The following is an 18,319-nucleotide window of genomic DNA, read 5'->3' on the forward strand; positions in this document are numbered from 1 at the left end:
GCTGTGTAGGGCATATTAGTAGATATATCTGTAAACAGCAAGTTTTTAAAATAAAAGGATGTGTACTACAAGGAACATGGACACTCTGACTTAAGGGCCATTCTCTTCAGTTCCTCTTCAGAGAATTTTTCCATTAATTCCAAAGGGACTTAAGTGCTAGCAGAGACTTTAGTGTTAAGACCTGATATGAACTATGCATTCATTAATATAGAATGAATAGTATAACACATATTTTAATAAAACTGATAAAGTAAGAAAGTCTTGTGGGTTTTTTGACTTAGTGTCAGGTACCTAAAATCATGTAACAAAACCAGTTCACAAAATAACAAATCCCCAAAGTGGCCATTTGCCTGAGTGTTTGAACTGGAAATCAGTATGTATGCAATACAGAGGTTAGAACTGGTTCACAGGTGGTTATATTTCCATGCCCTGCCAACCCTCTAGGGATTAGAGTTATTATACTCCGTACAAACATCTTTACTCTTCAACCACAATACCCGGGAAAGTGCCAATAAAAGAAATCTAATCACATTTGCATCTAAAATAATTGTTTTATCATCCATCTTGTAGTTCTTTTAAAGTGAAGGTACGAAACTAGGACATTTGCCATTAAGCTGATTGTCAGATATGTGCTAGGAAAATGCATTTTGTGTCAAAACAATTCTTTTCTGATCACCAGTAAAATACTGGCAAAGTGCCCTTCTCTGCTTAATTGTCTTAAATCTTTAGTTTTAAGTCGTGTATGACAGTATTTGATTTCAGGATGCAGGTATTTGCTAATAATAATTATTATACACAATAAAGAAAACAGAACTCTTCTATAAAAGACAATGCTTAGGTTCGCACAATGATTCGTGAAGTTTTCTTTCTTTTTTTTGTTTTTTTTTTTTGAGAAAAGGAATTATGAGCTTGCCTTTATACTTGTTCTGTTTTTCAAGCTGACAGAAGGTCACACTAAGTTTTATGGGAAACACTAAGTATTACAGTTACATAATGCACCAATAGTCTTATAAGTCCCTCATTTACATTAAACTTTATCTTAGCCTGTAAGTAACTGTACTGCAACTAAACCAGCCGTTTTGTAAGGCTGATTAGCTTTACTCCCCTGTGTTAAAAAACGTAGAGATTACTCAAAGTACTATGTAAAGCTCAAAGCATACTATCCCAAAAGAGGTTTGCAGCCCATGACTTAAATTCCCACATCAATGTAAGGGGTCTTTCCATCTCAAAGGTAAGTATTCAGACGAAAGATGCACAAAGTTAAGCAGTTGCAAGCATACATTACCTAAACTCAAGAACTGAAGAGACTATGATACAATGAAGTTTAAAGAGCATTCCACCTAAACTGGATTGTTTCCTTAGTCTGGTAAATTAGGGTGCAAGCACCACAAGGTCATAGCATTTGGTGAACTATTCAAATCAAATCAGATTTGAACACTTCACAATATCAGGCATACAAATGATGTAAGCTAACTTCATCAAAGTTTAAACACTTATGACACTGAAAGAGACAAGTCAGCAATAATTTACTAGACAGCAATTTAACTACGTTACTTGTCTAGAAAGTTACTTTTAAGCAATTGCACAATCATACACTTAAAAAGTCTGCAAGCAACCTCACTCCCAGTCCACATACAATGACTGAAACATTCTTCAAACGCAATAGGAAATGTACCTCGGGCTTTTGTACCATGCCCGCTGCGTTTTATTCCGATGCTGAATTTCACTGGTACTTACATTATAAACATTTAGCTGTTTGGATGATCAGACTAGTCCTTGAGATATTTTCCTTTCACAGGAAAAAGAAAAAATCCCTTTACTTCTTCCAGCCTTAAATATTCACCACCTGGTTCAACATGCAGCCTCCTTGAATCACACACACAACCTTCAAAGTCAATCCAATAAGCAGCCAGAAGATGTCTGGGGTGTGTGTGTGTGTGTGTGTGCGTGCGTGTGTGTGCAGCGTGGAGGAGGAGAAAGTGGCTGAGCTGCTGGTCGGATTAAAAGTAGCCGGGCTCGTCCTGAAAGCGTCCAGGAAGGAAGTGACAGCAGGCGAATGGGAAAAGGCGAGCAGCTCGCAGCCTTTGTAATGTCGCGGAGGGGAAGGGGGAGGCGAGGAAGGGATTCAAACTACACGCCTGATGAGGTGTCCTTTTCTGCTTCGCTCCCTCTTCCTCCCTTTTCTTCTCCTTCTCCGCGTCTCTATTTCTCTCTCTCTCTCCCACAATCCCAAACGAATGACTCTCTCCTCCCGAGCTGGAGAAATAATCAGTTTCACTCTTGCAAAAAGGGGGCGGGATCAGATCCCGAAAGCGTTTTAATAAAACAAACATAGAGCAGCAGCAGCGGCAGCAGCTCCCTTCCTTGCCCCTCTAGTCTAAACTAGATTGATAAATTACTCCACTACACCACTTTAATTATGTATATGGTATGCAGAATAAATCACTGAACATCAGCACCTCAATCAAGCACTTTTTAAATGATAATTGCATCTTGGGTGAATCAATCTTTCCATTCCTGACATTTTGCTAATTTTAGTTGTACGGTGGGGGTAATGGCACACGCCACACGCGCACCTAAATGACAATCCTTTATTACGCCGAGCGAAGACACCGCGGCCAGCCGGTGCGTATCTTCCCCCTCCTGGCGAGGGACCGCAAGCGTGAGGACGGCGGATCGCTGCCACGGCCGGGGGCGGGGGGGGGTGCGTGGGCTGGTGTGGAACGGGCAGCCCCGAGGCTGCACGCCGCCTCCACGGCCGGTGGGCTCGGGCAGGGCGGCCCGCTCGCCGGCGGGGGCGGCCGGGTGCGATCCCAGCAAAAACCGGGGAGCTGCGGGACTCCGAAACGTCCCTACCTGTCGCGACCCACCCGCGCCCCGCGGGCACGCACCGCTCCGCTCCTCCACCGCCGGGGTGCCTTCGGGCGGGAGGGAGGGCGGCGAGCGGGGCCGGGGCCGGGGCCGGGGGGGAGGTCGGCGGGCCCGCGGCCGTCGCCCCCGCCACCGACCGCAGCGCGGGGGCCGCTGACCCCGCCGCGCCGCCTGCGGAGCCGAGCGGGGCTGCGGCCCTCCGGCGCCCGCCTGCCCAGCTCCCCGCACCTTTGCCGGGCTCCTTCCTCCGGAGCCCTCCCGTCTGGCTTAAACGGCCCAACGTCCCGAGCTCATCGGGCTTCGGCTCCCGCTGCGGGTGGGTTATCCGCCCCCCCCACCCCACACACCCCCCCGGAGCGCAGAGTAGGAGCGATCCCGGTGGCAAAGTTTGGGGCACCCCAAAGGGGAATGAACGCTGGCCAGATAAAATCCCACTCGCCTCCTCGCGCGGGTCCCGCTGACGGCCGGCCGATGGAGACTCTTGTCAGACTTACCCGCAGAAATGCAGCATTACCAGCACACTGTGTGAAAGGACAGGACTTTTTTTTTTTTCTTTTTCATAGGCTCATTTGCTTTTAAAACCGGACTGAAAGGGCTGTACTGTATGGGAGCTTGAATCCAAATTAAGCACATGCAGTAATTTGTGAGTAAAACCGGACTTTGCAGATACTCGCTTTAATTTCTGTGTAGATAGCCAACTTTTACGATCCTTCGAGAGCAGCAGGGGAGTTTATAAAAGCACAGACCATTATTTTTATGATAGATTAAGGCACTGCAAATAGGAGCAGCACATGTGATAAAACCAAACGACTGAATTCAAACAACAGTGATAAATATCTATTTGGTTTATTTTAATACAAGTCCTTGGTCTCGCAGCCTTTTCCCCTATAAACATCTCATTGGGCCACTGACCTACTTCCCAAGTTCCGTTTTTGACAGTGAATAAATGCCTTCTCAATTCAACTGTACTTCTTAAAACACGGATGCTCAAAGCACGGTCAGAGCAAAACAACGCTAAGGCAGCTCTAACAAGCACCCTGCAATTGCTCTTGACACAGATCCCTAGGGAATACCCTTTAGTGACTTCGGGTCTCATCATGCCCTGCTCTGCCTTGGTGAGATTTAGATACAGAGCGGACAACTCTCGATGGACGGACAGTTACACACTACAAATGCACCCACAACAACAATGACAGTAATACTGATGTGCCTAGAGCCACCAGGCAGCCAGACACTAGCCAAGCACATTGTGTACGGTGGTGAGAGGCACATATGCTCGGCAGTGTCAGCAGCGGAGCCCGAGTAACGTTGGGGAAGAAACACTTTCTCAGCCTCAGGTTTGGCATCAAGCGCAGCAGTAAAGAAATACGGAACAGTGACACGGGTTGTACCCTTGCTATGCCGCTTCTGCAGACGGTTTTCGTCTCCCAGGACGGCACACAACTATCCAGTAATATTCAGATTTTCTTAGGGGCAAAACCAGAAAACTGTTAAGACTTCGCACTTCTGCACTCCAATAGAAAATGACTGTTGTCTGCACTATTTTGCGCAGGATACATTAAGTTTTCAGGTGTCTGGCTAGTTGGTAACACAGCCCTTCAGCTGGCAAGGCAGAACACGAGCACCGTCGTATCTTGAAAGTAATTATTAGGGTAGGCAAGTATTTCAGAAAATAAAAGTACACAGCAGCTTAGCAGATCTGCTACACCTCTGTGTGGGCACTTGTGGCCTAATCTTTAAATAGTGGTGACCTTCACATACTGGAGTACCTTAAAGCCATGCCAAGTTTTTGTCACGAGCACAATTCATCAAATTCATGTAAAGGACACCTCAATTTTTAAAACAGAGTTCAGATGCTAGATGGACAAACAGATATACGGGGAGGGATCAGGCTTTCTCACTCATCTCAGGGTTAGATCAGGCATGGATTTAGGCAGTATCTTTTGAAGTGTTTAGGATTTTTCTCTCTCTTTTGCTGCATTTAATTTTAAAATCTGGAATAATTTCAAACAGTGAAAAACCTTTGTTCTGGTGTCTGTACTTGTACTGATGCTCCACAAATGCACCCTTTTCAAATTTCTGGCACGAGACTCAGATCTACTCTTTTTTGCTGTCCACAGGTCATGTGCAGGTCTGCTGACAAAATTATTTTTTTCTTAATCCACCACCTGAGGCACGCAAAGTTTTAAACAATGAGACATCAGTCAAAGTGTAATAATTATAAAATCAGTTCTCCGAAGTTTTATCAAAGAGTGAAGTGTGTATCCAAGTATCTCTTTTCCTCACAACTGTGATTATCTCAAGGTAACATTTCCTTTGAAGGTGATTATCAAAGTCTGTTTTTGTTCTTTTGTGGATGCAGAACATATCTTTCCCTTAGGAGGAATGAGATTGCCAGCTTACATCTTTTAATGGCGTTTAAACTGAAAAGCAGTAAGGTTACTATGAAATGATCCACCTCCTTTGCATCTTAACCCTGGGGTGGCTTGGTTTCTATTTTCTGTTTAAAGTTCTGCTCAACCCCACTCCACTCCACGCCTCGCTCTCTTCCACCACCTCCCTATTTGTAAGAGCAACACAGTATAACACTTCTTCCCATGTCTGGCTGCTTTTAAACTTGGCCCACGCTGGGTGCAGCGCTTGAAGTGAGCTTTACAAAATTATTTTAAAGTGAGCTGGGGCGGTTGCCACAGCAACCCACCCTGAGAGAAATCGAGGCTATAGATTAATCTACCCCACAAGATTATTCAACAGTACTGTATTTGTTCTTCATTCATTCAGAATATTCCCTCAATCCATATGCTTTTATAATGAACAAAAGATGTAAACTCAGATAATTTCAAAGATAATAGGATATATATTCCAGGAGCACAATTTAAATGCTTTGTAAAGCACTGCAAAGAGCTGAAATGTACATGATTCTTTGCAAAATCATTTAATTGCAAAAAAATATTTGCAAGGTAGGCACAGCTGACATACGAACTTTGAATAAAATTGCATGCCATTACTAAAATGGTGTTATACACATCAAGCAACGATTACAGAAAGCCTTTGTCACAGGTGTACCTGTAAGTACATAATACAGCAGAGCTTGCTCTCCAGGCTTTGCTTTTAACATTAAATCTGAAAACAATAAATAGTACTTTGTAATATTAAATGCAATAAATATTAAACACTCACCACATACACCCTCTTTATTGTCAAAATCATCCGCCTCCAATGCTTTACTTAATCTTTCCCATAGTAGTTACTTCACAGTTTACAATTCTTGTTCGGCACCTTAGATGTTTAAAAGCACAAAAGTAGCGTATTATTAAAATGCAAACCTGTAGTACTTAAAATATAGTTAAAGAGATTTATGAAACAATTTCTATAAAAAGAGTCTTTACTGATGTGCACTTAGGCCTAAGAGAAATATCACTTGTAAGTAACTTGACATTTTCGGAAGCTGTAATAAACTCCATCTGAATCCTACCTTAGGGATGCTGCGCTATCAATAAAATTACAAAACTATTGATCTTGGACTGTACTCAGCCTCCAATCGGTACTTAGGAAATTATTTATGCTTTTACACGCATTTTGGAAAACGCGGCTCTCTCATTGTTTAATAAATGCCAATTTAGAACTCCGGGCCAAACGCTGAAACGCTGAAGCCTGGCACACGAATTTCTTCCTTCTTTCAAGGGCAGATGTGTGCTGTGCCCCCGCCCAGGGACGCATCTCCTCGGGTCTGCCTCGGGGAAGGCAACACCGGCTGACACCGGCAGAACCTTTTTTTAACCCAAACGCCCGTTTTTTCTGCGCAACCTGTGGCCAGGAGGTGTCGTCCCCCCCCCCCCGCCCTCTGCCCCGACCCCTCGCACCCCCCCGCCGGCACCTCCCCGACCTTCGGGCTTCCATTCGATTATTTACTGATTTATTTCTAGGGGCCGGGGTGGGCGCGGGTGGCGGCTCCGCGGCGGCAGGTACCCACACCGGCCGCCATCTCCTCAGGCAGCGCGGCCCAACGCCCGCCCCGCCCCCGCGCGGGCACCTCCTCACACCCGGCCGGTGGCGGCGGCGGCGGCCTCCGGCCCCGGGGGAGGTAAACGGCCGGCGGGGGCCCCGGGGGGGAGCTCCGGTGGTACCGGGGTGCTGCTGCTGCAGCCGCCTCCTCCTCCTCCTCCTCTTCTTCTTCCTCCCCGTTTCCGCGGGAAGGCGCTGAGGCGGGCGCGGGGGGGGGTGTTGGTGTAATTTGGGCCGGCTAACGCGAGAGCGGGTGGTCCCGGGGAGGGAGGGAGGGAGGGAAGCGGTGGCGGTCCCGCTGCTCCTGAGGCGGTGGCGACTTAAAACGGGACGGCGCTAGCCAAGGGGTGGGCAGTCCCGGCCAAAAGGGTCGGTAGCCTGAGCCCCAGCCCCGCGTTTCTCCTCAGTACTGTGCCCCCACCCCAAAAAGTCTTTCACAGCCTTTGCCCCCCACCTCTCCGACCTTTGGAGTCAATGAGCGTTCCTGCTTCGGGAGGCTGAAGTACAGGTCCGCGGAGTCCCTGCGGTGCCAGCAGGGTCTAAATTTGGGTGAAAATCGTGGTGACCCAAGGGCCAGGCGGGGGAGGTTGCTGCCCACCGCCCCCCCGGGGGTGGGTGTCGGGGAGCCCTGGGGGTCTGCAGGGAGGGCTGCCGGGCTCCGGAGGGCCCAGGCCGGTGAAGTTGAAGCAGCACATGGCCGCTGTTGGGAAGGGGACGGGCGGGAGGGCTGTGGGGCGTCGAGCAGGCCAGGCCCGAGCAAGAGTTGGGGCCGTGGCGTGAGTCAGGCGCGGGGCGGGGGGTGGCCATCCCTGGGAAGACAGCGTAAATTGTGTTTCTGGGCTCGATGGAGAACTTGGAGGTCAACCAATCCGGGGCATTATCTGCTAACTTTCCAGGCTTTTGGAAAGCTGTGTTTTTCAATGCTCCCTTTTTTTAAAAAAGTGGGATTTTTTTTTTTTTTTTTTTTTTTTTTTGTGTGTGCTCCCTTGCTGATATTTTCAAGGGCCTTTGCAGGGGAAGAGACTGATTGTAGAGGGAAACGGGCTTGCCAAATGCACCAAGTCAACAATGAAAAGGGGGTTTGTTTGTTTTGCTCAATTGATCCAGTTCTAGTAATCTGAAGTGTTTCATTGTTACAAAAGGCAGTTTCTGAAACTGTAGTTTGCAAGTGGATATTGTCCTTTAAATATCCCGTAAACAGTTGTCCAAAGATTATTTTTATCTAAGAATTTTTTTACTGTAGTGTCTGTTTTGTTTCTTTTTTAACTGTTTTAAAGCTAGAGATAGGAGGTAACTTCTTTGTAGATAAATATGTTTTCTGTCAAAGATTAGGTATTACTAAAATTGTCCTAAAAGTGTAAAAATCATATTTATTACTTTGTGAATGACAGCACAGACTAATATGAGAATCAGATCTGGACCTAGTGGTAACCACTCCTTTTGTTTGCCGCACATGCTTTTTAGAAATAGGCTGATACTTAAGGTCTGTCATTTGTTTGAAAATGAGGCTGAATTTGCATCTGAAGGCGTTAACAGCTATAGAAATGTTGAATCTCATGTTTGGCGTGGAGCGGCGATGCTGTGGAGCTCATGCACCGCATCCAAAGTGCCCTGAAGTCTGTTGAAATCCAATGCACTCTGATAGGATTCAAATGGGACCCTAAAATGGAAGCTCAGCCCTATGCCAGTGGCCACCCAGATCCTATTCCTGCCTCAAAATGAATCTTTGAATATTCTGTAACTCCAGTTCCTGTACTGGCCACTGTCTTTCTGTAAGGTATTCAAATGTCCTCATCATCCTATGACAACATCCACCAAAGGTATATAGTTTATATATACACATATGTATTTTAGGGGGACAACACTTGTAGTCAATAATGGAGTGTAACTAAAGGAAGAATTTAACCTACTAACCTTTCGCCCATTGAGATTTAGGGACTCCAAAAATGTGAGTCTAGACTTGCATGGAAGAAATGTATCAAGGGTTTTGAAGTTCTTCAGTGCTAGTCAGAAATTGGCAAGCAAAACTTTAGTCTCAGTCAAACTCAAAAGCTCAGTAACTAGTTTCAATTCTGCACCCCCCCCATCTCTTCTGACATAAAGTTAATTAGGTGAAATTTCAAGCTAAATGGGCTTTTTTTCCTATGCAAAAATATAAAAATAGATCAAAAATGAACTTAGAGTGGAAATTTGGAATCAATTCCCCATCTTAATAGGGTTTAAGTACAGGAATGTATTTGAAGAATAATTTTGGAAATGTTGTCATTTTCATGAACTGCTGTTCATCAATCTGATTATTCTGCATCTTCATATGCCTCGGAAACATTAGACTTTTTTAAAAAAAGCAAGGCATTTGGTGGAAGTGTAATTTATCATATGGTTTAATACAACTGTGATTAAAGTCTACCTAGATTACTAAACAGCCTTCACCCAAGAAATACAGTATCTTTGCTATTCAGCTTGGTGGCTAATAGAGAAAAGCATGCTAGAGGGAGACGTGCTTTGCTTTGGTGACTCTTTGTTCTGAAGGGCCTATGTCCAAAGAGAGACTAAATCAGAGCAGCTGTGGGGCCGCTTGAATTTACAGAAGGGATCAGGTAGGTTCCTGCCAACTGCAAAGCACAGCGCTGGGAGTCCCTGTCTTTAAAATCTTTTATCTGTCTTCCAGTATCTCGCACAACCTGTAGAGTTGATGCAGAGGAAGATAACTTTGAATTTCATTGTTAATTTATGCAGCTGTAGAAGGTTTAAACCTCTTCACCATTAGCTGGTCATTTCAAAAGAAGTTTCTGCTAGGGCAGTTCCCCCTACTTCCCTCCAAGAAGAAAGGCTCCTAGAAATGAAGTTTCAGAACTAGCATTTTAAGTACGGACCACCTTTCTCATTCCTGCTACCACATTTCTTTGTCCATGTGATTGCCCCCAGCTGAATAAAGAGAATCTCAGGTGATCCCCTTTCATTTTGGGAAAGGCTGGGCGGGGGAAGGATTTTTTTAGACTGTGCATTCCTTCTCTTTTCCTGAAATGGAATTGCCTGACTAAGGTATTGTGATATTTTCAGATATTTTGCCAAAAAACACACAACCCAAAACAAAAAATATGATTGCACCCCCTTGCTAATTGTGTGACACTCAAGCGTTTGTCTGTCTTGCACTGCATGATGATGGGATACAGAAGCAGACAGCCATAGATGGCCAGAAAAGGCTTAATTAAGTATTCTGCAGCTGCTACAAATTAGATCAGCATCTGCATCTGTGTAGACAATGAAATTCACGGTAATTTTGAGGGCCAAGCAAAGTAGAGATTTGTTTTGGATAGACCCCTAGCCACAGTTCAAATAAAATTCAAATCAAACCTGTCCTAAGGGTAGAAAAACGTTGGTCAACTGAAGTTGAAGACCATAGTGCTGAAGTTCCACTATGGTTCCCCATCCTGGCTACAGATATAAATTCCAATGTACCACATGAAAGGCTGCTGTTATGGTATTCCTAACTAGAAAAGGAAATGCCATTTTTTTGTTTGGTTGGGTTTTTTGGTTTTTTTTTTTTTTTTTTTGAGAAACCCACTTCTCAGGAGTTTTCCAAACTAGACTTTGAGATATATTTTAGAAAAGCACCCAGCTTTTTGGCTGTTTCTCTGACAATTTGCCTCAATTTCAAATATCACTTTCTGGAACCAAAGTTGGAGTAAATGATATGCAAATTTTAAAGGTCAATCATCCTGCCTGTTGTAACAGAGTATGCTGTATGATATTTGCAGCATAAATTGAGTACAGAATACAATAGCAATAGATAGTACATGAGGGGATAAAGGTATTGTTGGCAACCTGTTGTATACAGATATGCTTGCATGCAGATATCAAGAAGTAATAGGTTATTCCCTGGACATTTTGAGAAAATGCACTGTTTTCAAGTGTTTGTGAACTCTTCAGTACCAAATTCTTGTTTTTGCTTTGCACTTGAACAGCTCCAAACACAAGTGTTGATCCATAAATGTGTCTTCTAAGTGCTGCTGTAATACTAATATTTCTGTTATCAAAACAATAATTAATTTAAAACTTTTATTAGACATTTTAGAGAGGCATTTTGAAGGCTGATAGCTCTTGTTGATAAGTGAAGAAGACCTTGTAACCTCTGTGGCCATAAAATGTAATTGCACAATCGTTCGGTCAGCTTTTAGATGTGCTTGTGCTACTTTTGTTCGTCTATATTAAAACTTCCATGAGCCTCCAGCTGTGATGTCACTGGTTATAACTCTTCCCATGGAAGCACTTTAAAAAGTTGATATTACCAAGGTTAAAAGGAAACTAAACCTCAGAGGTTGTGTTTGGATATATACTTTGGTTTAGATGTATTTCTTTTGAAGTTAATGTTGCTGTCGTATGGTCTAGTTGGAGCATCTTTGCACAGCTCCTGTGTGATATGGACAGATTTAAGTTCCCATTTCTGGTCTGTTACGTTCTGCAAGCCTGCACCAATCAGACCAGCAAGATCTGCAGACAGCAACGAGTTTACAGACAGCTACACTGACACGGTTAAAGGAGAAGAAACCTGGTTACTAAATCAAAGAAGTTACTGAAATTGAGGGTTGTTATTTTTGTCAGGCGAGTAAGGACCATACAGGGACAACTTCTATTCTTTTTTTATTAACCAGTTAATCTCCAGTCAAATATGTATTGAAACGTCTTGAACTGACCCACTACCTATGTCGTTACCCTCTCCATTTTTAAACTCTCAGTAACAAATAAATAAGTTATGGTGACACTAGCATTTGTCTTTACCGTTTAGATCTACAGCAGTCTGAGGGTCTGTGCTCTGAAGCCCCATTCCGCTAGTATCTCTGGACATGACTTAGTTGTCCTCTTGGCTGTGACTCATAAAGGAGCAAGGGCTGGAGAACAGGTACATATCTGGAAGGGAGTTAAGAGATTTTCTAGCTCTTAAGTGAGACTGAAGTGTGTTTTAGGGTCTAGATGTCAGGTAGAATGAAGATGGGGCAAAAGGCACACGGGCAGAAAGAATTTAAGAAGGACTGTCGCCTAATGGCAATAGACAGGTCAAGAATTTCTGGATTAAAGTGAGATTCAATGGGAAGTTACTGCATCCTTTTTGCAGGTTAAACCCAGCAGTTTTGAAACTATAGTTTCTCCCAGTAACAAAGGAGTAAGTGCTTCTTTGCCCTAACTGGGAGATGGTTCCCTCATATTTCTGAGGAAGAATACAAACCAAAACCTTATTTCAGTGAGGTTGTGTGTGTCTAGGATCTCAAGTGCTATCAAAAGCACAGTGGTTGAGGATTGAATGGTTAATGAAGTCAGTTAGTGCAAGGACACATAGTTAAATGGACAGCCGTATTTTTCCAAGGGTAGGAACTGTCTTCTGATACACAAGTAGATTATTTCACAGTCTCTTCTATTTTTTTCAACATTAGTAGACTCTTCATTAATTTTTATAATTATTGCAGATGATATTAGTTTGTTATTACCAAGCATTCTTCTACAATAATTTCAGGCTCAGGAGATGGATTGATACTGGGGAAAGGACTATTTGCATAGAGTTATATCGGATAGAGACTATCCTGCCACCACTTAAGCAAGCGAAGAAAAAAGAACGAATGCAGCAGGTATCTATAGCAAAAACTATAGGAACCATTGATTTTGTATACTTCCATATCATTATTGGTATAGCAATAAACAAATGTAGAGAGAGATGAAAATTATTGGGGGAGAGCTTTTTTTTTTTTTTTTTTTTAAATGAAACTCCAAGCAACCCAGATATAGAAAGGTTTGTTTTGCTGAATTAATCGTTAGCAGCTGGGTTTCATACTATTCAGCTTTTAATTTTTTTGCCCTGACAGGTGCCATCATGTTTCAGGGTACAGTGCATGAGCTACATTAACATTATATTGAACTTCATATGCTGTGAGCACAACTTTTAAGTATATATGTAGAACTAGCATTACTATATAGATATCTATATGAACAAAGCAGTAATTGCTGTTTCATTCATTCCATGTGGTTATTTTACGTGCTTCCAGCAAACTAGTATAGCTTAGCTTAAATCTAGAGGTTTATCCTTTGTAAGCTGTATTTATTGAACTTGATTTAGAATCCAGTGCCTTTAGAGCTATGCATAGAATGCACTGTTGCTTTCGTCTTTTATTGAAAACTTCTCAGATGCTGCTTTCAGAACTTGCCTCCTAATGCTAGTTGCTTGCAAAGGAGCAAAATCCAATTTGAGAGTGCAATAAATTGTTGGTACTTTCAACGGAGAAGACAACTCAGTTAACAGTTTGCGTGTCTGTACATCGTGACAAGGGGCATGCTGCAAGGCCTGTCCACGTTACCTTGTTTGTGGTGAACCGTAGAGCGCGACAGCATTTTTGAAATGGGATAGCAGGGAGGAGCGGTGAGCAGTCATGGGGAGTGGTATGGGAATGCTGGGGGTGTCTTCACATGGGCGTGGGGCACAGTGGGGTGCAGGGGTGGGGAGCAGCTGCAGAGCAATCCCACTACCACAGCTCAGGGGTGGTGAAGCCCCCAGGCGAGGCAGCAGCTCCCTGCGTTGCCAGCAGACTGGCAAGGAGGAGAATTCTCCACTGCTTCCTAATGTGCATGTGTCCCTTTGATCTTCAGGGAGGTGGTCTCAGACCAATAACCAATGAGGTTTTGAACAGAAAAATGAATTCATAAAAGTCCATGAAGGAAGTTATCTATGTTTTGTAGAATAAGATTTTGCTTACTGTACCAAGGGGAAAATAATTATAAATTTAAAGTGTGTATTTACATAGTTATATATATGTACATACACACACAGTTTAAATTTATAATAGAAATATAAAATGGAAAATTTGTGTGTTTTAAATGCTAATATATGAAGCAGTAATTAAATCCTATTTTTTCCTCAATTTTTATCATGCAGTTCATCTTCTTATCTAACTTTAAATGCAACTTCATTGCCTTCAGTGGAAAGTGTCCAGTTTTCACCAGCATAAGTGAAGGAAGAAGAAGGCATGATGTGCTTTGAAAATACCATGTAACACTGTATGAAAAGCCTTGAATTAACTTTTGAAGAACGTAACATTGAGTCACTAAACTGTGATTTTTGCCAAAGCTTTGTGGTTAAATCCCATTTTATGTTTACACACACTGTGGAATAACTAATATAGATGTCTTCCTGACACTAAAGCTTGGATTTATTGGAAAAGACAAACATAGCTGAAAGCTGAGCTAGACTGTACCTTTTCAAAATAAAAAAGATAAAAAGATAGTTGCAGAATAACCTGCCCTAGTTTACAAAACAGACAACAGAGCTTTTAGTTGATGTGGAATAGTTGGTATAGAAATAAATGAGTGTACCAGGCATTTTAGGGCTGATTCTGTTTCTAACTGAAATAGTAGTAAAGTTTCAGCAAATTAAATAAGGTTTTCCTATTTCTTAATCTCTCAGTATTTCATTAATAATAGAAATATTTTAGAATTTCACTTAATGTGCTTAAGCATGATATTGAGAAAAAAAATGAAACAGAAAGACCAATAAAGGGCACACATTTAAGTTTAATGGTATAAATTATCTAGTGTGTAATCTCTACGTTTTGCAACATTAAACCGTCTTTTTCTAGAAAAGTCAAACATTCTGTACTGAAGTTTTATTTTGCAAAATACTCTTTTCCCCAAATGCAGTGAAATACAGACTAACTTAATTGGAATTCCATGAAATTATCCAGGAGTTTGTCATGTTAATTACTGTTTCTGAGCCTTTAAAATCAATACAGTAAAATGCTGACGAACTTCCAGTGTACAGAATTAAAGGCTCTAAACCAAAGGCTACATGTTTTTCTTGGTTAGTGTAGCACGTACAATGTCTAGTTAACTCTAGGAACTGCCGTTACTATTTACTGTCTTCGGATTTAACAGTGCTTGGTTTTAATGACTGTTTAGGGGATTTGGTTTCCATACATTACAAATGTTATGCACGAAACAGCAATGTTTTACAGGCATTGCTTAGTTGAAAGGCAGCTCTAGTTTTGGGGGTTTTGTTTTGTTTTATGTTTCATATTTCATCTGAGAAAGTATCTTTCATATTTAGAGGTTTATGCTTTGACTAGTAATGTTTTATTCTAGTGGTCTTTTATTCTCACATACAGTAGGATATTCTTGCAGCAAACAAAATTGTGATTGTTTTCATGTAGCACATTCCAGAAACAAAAATAATCTCTGCTGCACTTTTCCTGTCTCCCAAAATGAAGAAAATGGACAAAGAGTAAGGCCTGATCTACCTCTGCTGTGGTCGGAGTTCCCTGTCAACTGTACTGGTCCCACACCAAGCAGCCTAGCTAAAAAAAAATCACAGATCAGAGAAGTTTAAAAAGGCCTCAGGTATTATTATTCAACCTAATCTTAGGCTATCCATTGCTGATAAATCACTTCTTTTGACATACGGGGAATATCAACTACAGAAATAGTCTTAACTGTATATTGACGTATGATCCCTTTCTTTCTCCCATTAGTGTCTTATATGGTGTGCATGTGAGTTGTGAATATGGAATCTGTTTACTCAAAAAGATTCATATGGTCAAGTTTTCTGTCTGTTTACTTGCTTAAATAAATGTTTTCAATTTAACACAACAATTTGTAATGAATACTGTGAAACAAAGTCAAAAGAACAAGTTCTTGAAATAGAAATCATAATAAAAATGCTTTTCTCCCCTCCAAAATATTTATTTTAACATGTGGTCACATTTTCCTACATTTTCACATTAATTGAAATCTTATTGTTCTAGAAAAATAAATCTTTTTTTCCCTTCATCTAGTTTCCCAGCTCTTACGCAAATTAAAGAATACACATACAGGCATAATTTGTGGTTTTAAAATAAGGAAAATTGTGTAAATTCATGATATCTTTAAAAAGCATCATGCAAAGTAGTGCTCTCATGTAGCCTCTGTTTGGTAATTTACCTTTTCACTTTAGCGAAAGGCAACAGTTTTGTGTGATAATCCTTTGATTACCGAGTCTGGTAGAATGTTCTAAACATTGTTAATTTCACTCCCTTATTTATTACAGAGTAATCGTACGTTGTTGTTGTTCAGAAGGAGTTTCTAAGGCTCTGGAATGTCCGCTGAAGCTCCAAATACTGGGAACAGTCTACAGACAACACATCCTTTCTATTTATTTGGAAATTACTAGGATAACTCATTTATTTTAAAGGAGGCAGATGGGGGGGGGGCGCACAGAGTACACCCCCGGTGCTGTCTGGCTTCTGGTGTTCCCGTATGTAATCCTCTATGTTCTTTCCATTCAGATTCATAGGAACAGTTTGAAAGAAACTGACTATAAATATCCAGTCACTTTCAAGAAACTTTTCTTGGCAACAGAAGCTAAAATCAAGCACCGTATCAAATAAAATGCGAAGCATGCTACGAAGCTTATCTGCTTTCTTTTGAAGAAAGCTTTGCGAGCGTAGCCACGAGCCTGGAGCTGAATCACCCAGTGCTGCGGCAAGCAGAACAATTCCGAGGACTTAAGAATTATTTTTTTAATCATTTTCTCTATTAAAACTCACCAGTGCCCTTCTTCTGCTTCTCCAGGAAGTTGTACCCGTCAGCACCTGCTGAGGGCTTCGCTGATCAAACCGGCAGGTAAAAAAAATTCCTGTAGAATAAAGCCAGACCAGCTGGCTTTGAAGAGAAACCCCCCAGTTTGGGTTGTGTTTGCCTCACTCACCCTCTCCTCCGCAGCCCCGGGCTTTTTCTCCTTTGGATGTTGACCTGTGGGCTGCGTGATGCGGGCGCACAAGTGTCTGGCAGGCCAAGGTGCACCTGCTTCTGTCAGTCCCGAGTAAATTTAGCTGTAAAAGGTATCACTGACAAGCAGGACCTTTGTCAGCACTGGCAAACCAACACAGCATTGCCGTCCCCCTTCAAAGTACTCTGCGAGTTCAAATGGAAAATATCAAATCAGTCGTCTTAGCCAGGAACTGCTTCTTCGAGAAGAAGGAAGGCCAAATTGCTTGCACGTGGCAAAAAACCTTCCTCCTTTACATAGATGTTAAAATTACAGTATTCCAAGAATAATCTCTGAACAAGACGGGGTTTTGTTCTATTAATTGTGGCTGGAAGGAAACTTTTTTTAATGGAAGTACAGCACACACATATTTCAATTCAGGTTATTAAACTGTGTTAAGTATTAAAGTTGATTGCCTTTCTTTTCACTAACTCATTGTGCTTTTTTATCCAAAGAAATATTAGAAGACTAAAGCCTCTCAAATAGGAGGTATTAATCTCATTCCCAAAATTAGAAAGCATGCAGTGTTGAGAGGCTGGATGTCAAAATTACATGTTCATAGCACTTATGCAGTGGGAATCTAGGAGCCAACCACTTTTAAAATGGGAGCTAAAGTAAATGGAGACTCTTCTGAGAGAAGCAATCAAAACTTGGTGTTCTTGTCCTTATTGGATTAAGGTAAGGGTATTTATCATTTGTATCTGCTCCTTGCTTTTTTTTTTTCTTCCTGGAAGTGGCTTCTGGCGATTGAAATAGAAAGATGTAATTTGCATCAGTATTTCTTCTCGCAGAGTTAAAAGAGTCACCAGCGTAGGTTTGCCAGGATTGGTGGCAGCATACCTAGATACTCCATTTTCTGCTTGAAAACTGTCATAAACTCAAAACAAATTTAAGGAAAATTTTCGAAAGTGTGTATTTTACTACAATATGCTGTTTAAAAGGAGCAAAATGTTTCTTCTAAGAAAGTGATGAGAAAAATTGTGGGTCAGGAGCTCTTTGTAAAATAAACAAGGTTCCTATTTACTTACTTGTATAAACAACCACTCACCAAGCTGTATGTCTCTGCAGGGGCACCCTTTCAGATAAAAACATGGACCTGATTGGCATCATCCTGTATCCATGGAAACGTTTTAAGTACCTCTCTCTCAATATGTACTTCTCTTATTCAGGGTTTAAAAGCTGAGTACCAAATAAGTAAGTGTTTTTATTTAATAATTATACAGGAGGTACTTTGTGGAAGCTTGCTTCCTCGGGTTTGTATCTGTCATAATAAAGGTCTTATGTTTTCATCATATTTGATAAAATCATGTGTTTCATTTAAAGCCTCCTATCAGCTGTCATTCTTAGATTAAAACCAATGTTCAAAAAGTCCTAATGAATAACAATTCTGATGTTTTTGATGATCCATTACCGTTTGAAAAACAACAATCATCATTCATATAACCATCAGGCCTAGGCACTGCTGTAATTGCATTAAACTAGTCTGTTTTTTTCTGTCTTTCTGAAAAAGAAATAGGAAAAAATACTAGGAAGTCAGACTGTTTTCTTTTGCAAATAGCCATACCCACCTTTATTGCTGTTTAGTGGGTCACAGAAGTTAAGATCTTGACGATTATCTTGAAACCAAACCAAAAGGCTGAAAACAAAGGAGGTGCTTTAGCA

General features: G+C 41.7%; 1 protein-coding gene and 1 long non-coding RNA gene across 11 annotated transcripts in view; one reads left to right on the forward strand and one right to left on the reverse strand.

Annotated features, from left to right (window-relative positions):
• MEF2C (myocyte enhancer factor 2C) overlaps window positions 1-16,631 on the reverse strand; it is a 141,434-nt gene extending 124,803 nt beyond the window's left edge. For all 10 annotated transcript variants that reach the window (XM_069776410.1, XM_069776405.1, XM_069776403.1 and 7 more), the window contains exons 1-2: window positions 16,437-16,631; window positions 6,052-6,150 (exon numbers count right to left, since the gene is read on the reverse strand). The gene's annotated coding sequence lies outside the window, so the exon portion shown is untranslated. The remainder of the gene's footprint in view (window positions 1-6,051; window positions 6,151-16,436) is intronic.
• LOC138683823 (uncharacterized) lies at window positions 16,627-17,951 on the forward strand. Its single transcript, XR_011323265.1, has 2 exons — window positions 16,627-17,335; window positions 17,726-17,951. It is a non-coding gene; the product is annotated as an uncharacterized lncRNA (long non-coding RNA).
• Window positions 17,952-18,319: the final 368 nt, after the last annotated feature.

This window comes from Haliaeetus albicilla, chromosome Z, assembly GCF_947461875.1.
Source record: "Haliaeetus albicilla chromosome Z, bHalAlb1.1, whole genome shotgun sequence".
Taxonomy (NCBI): Eukaryota; Metazoa; Chordata; class Aves; order Accipitriformes; family Accipitridae; genus Haliaeetus; species Haliaeetus albicilla.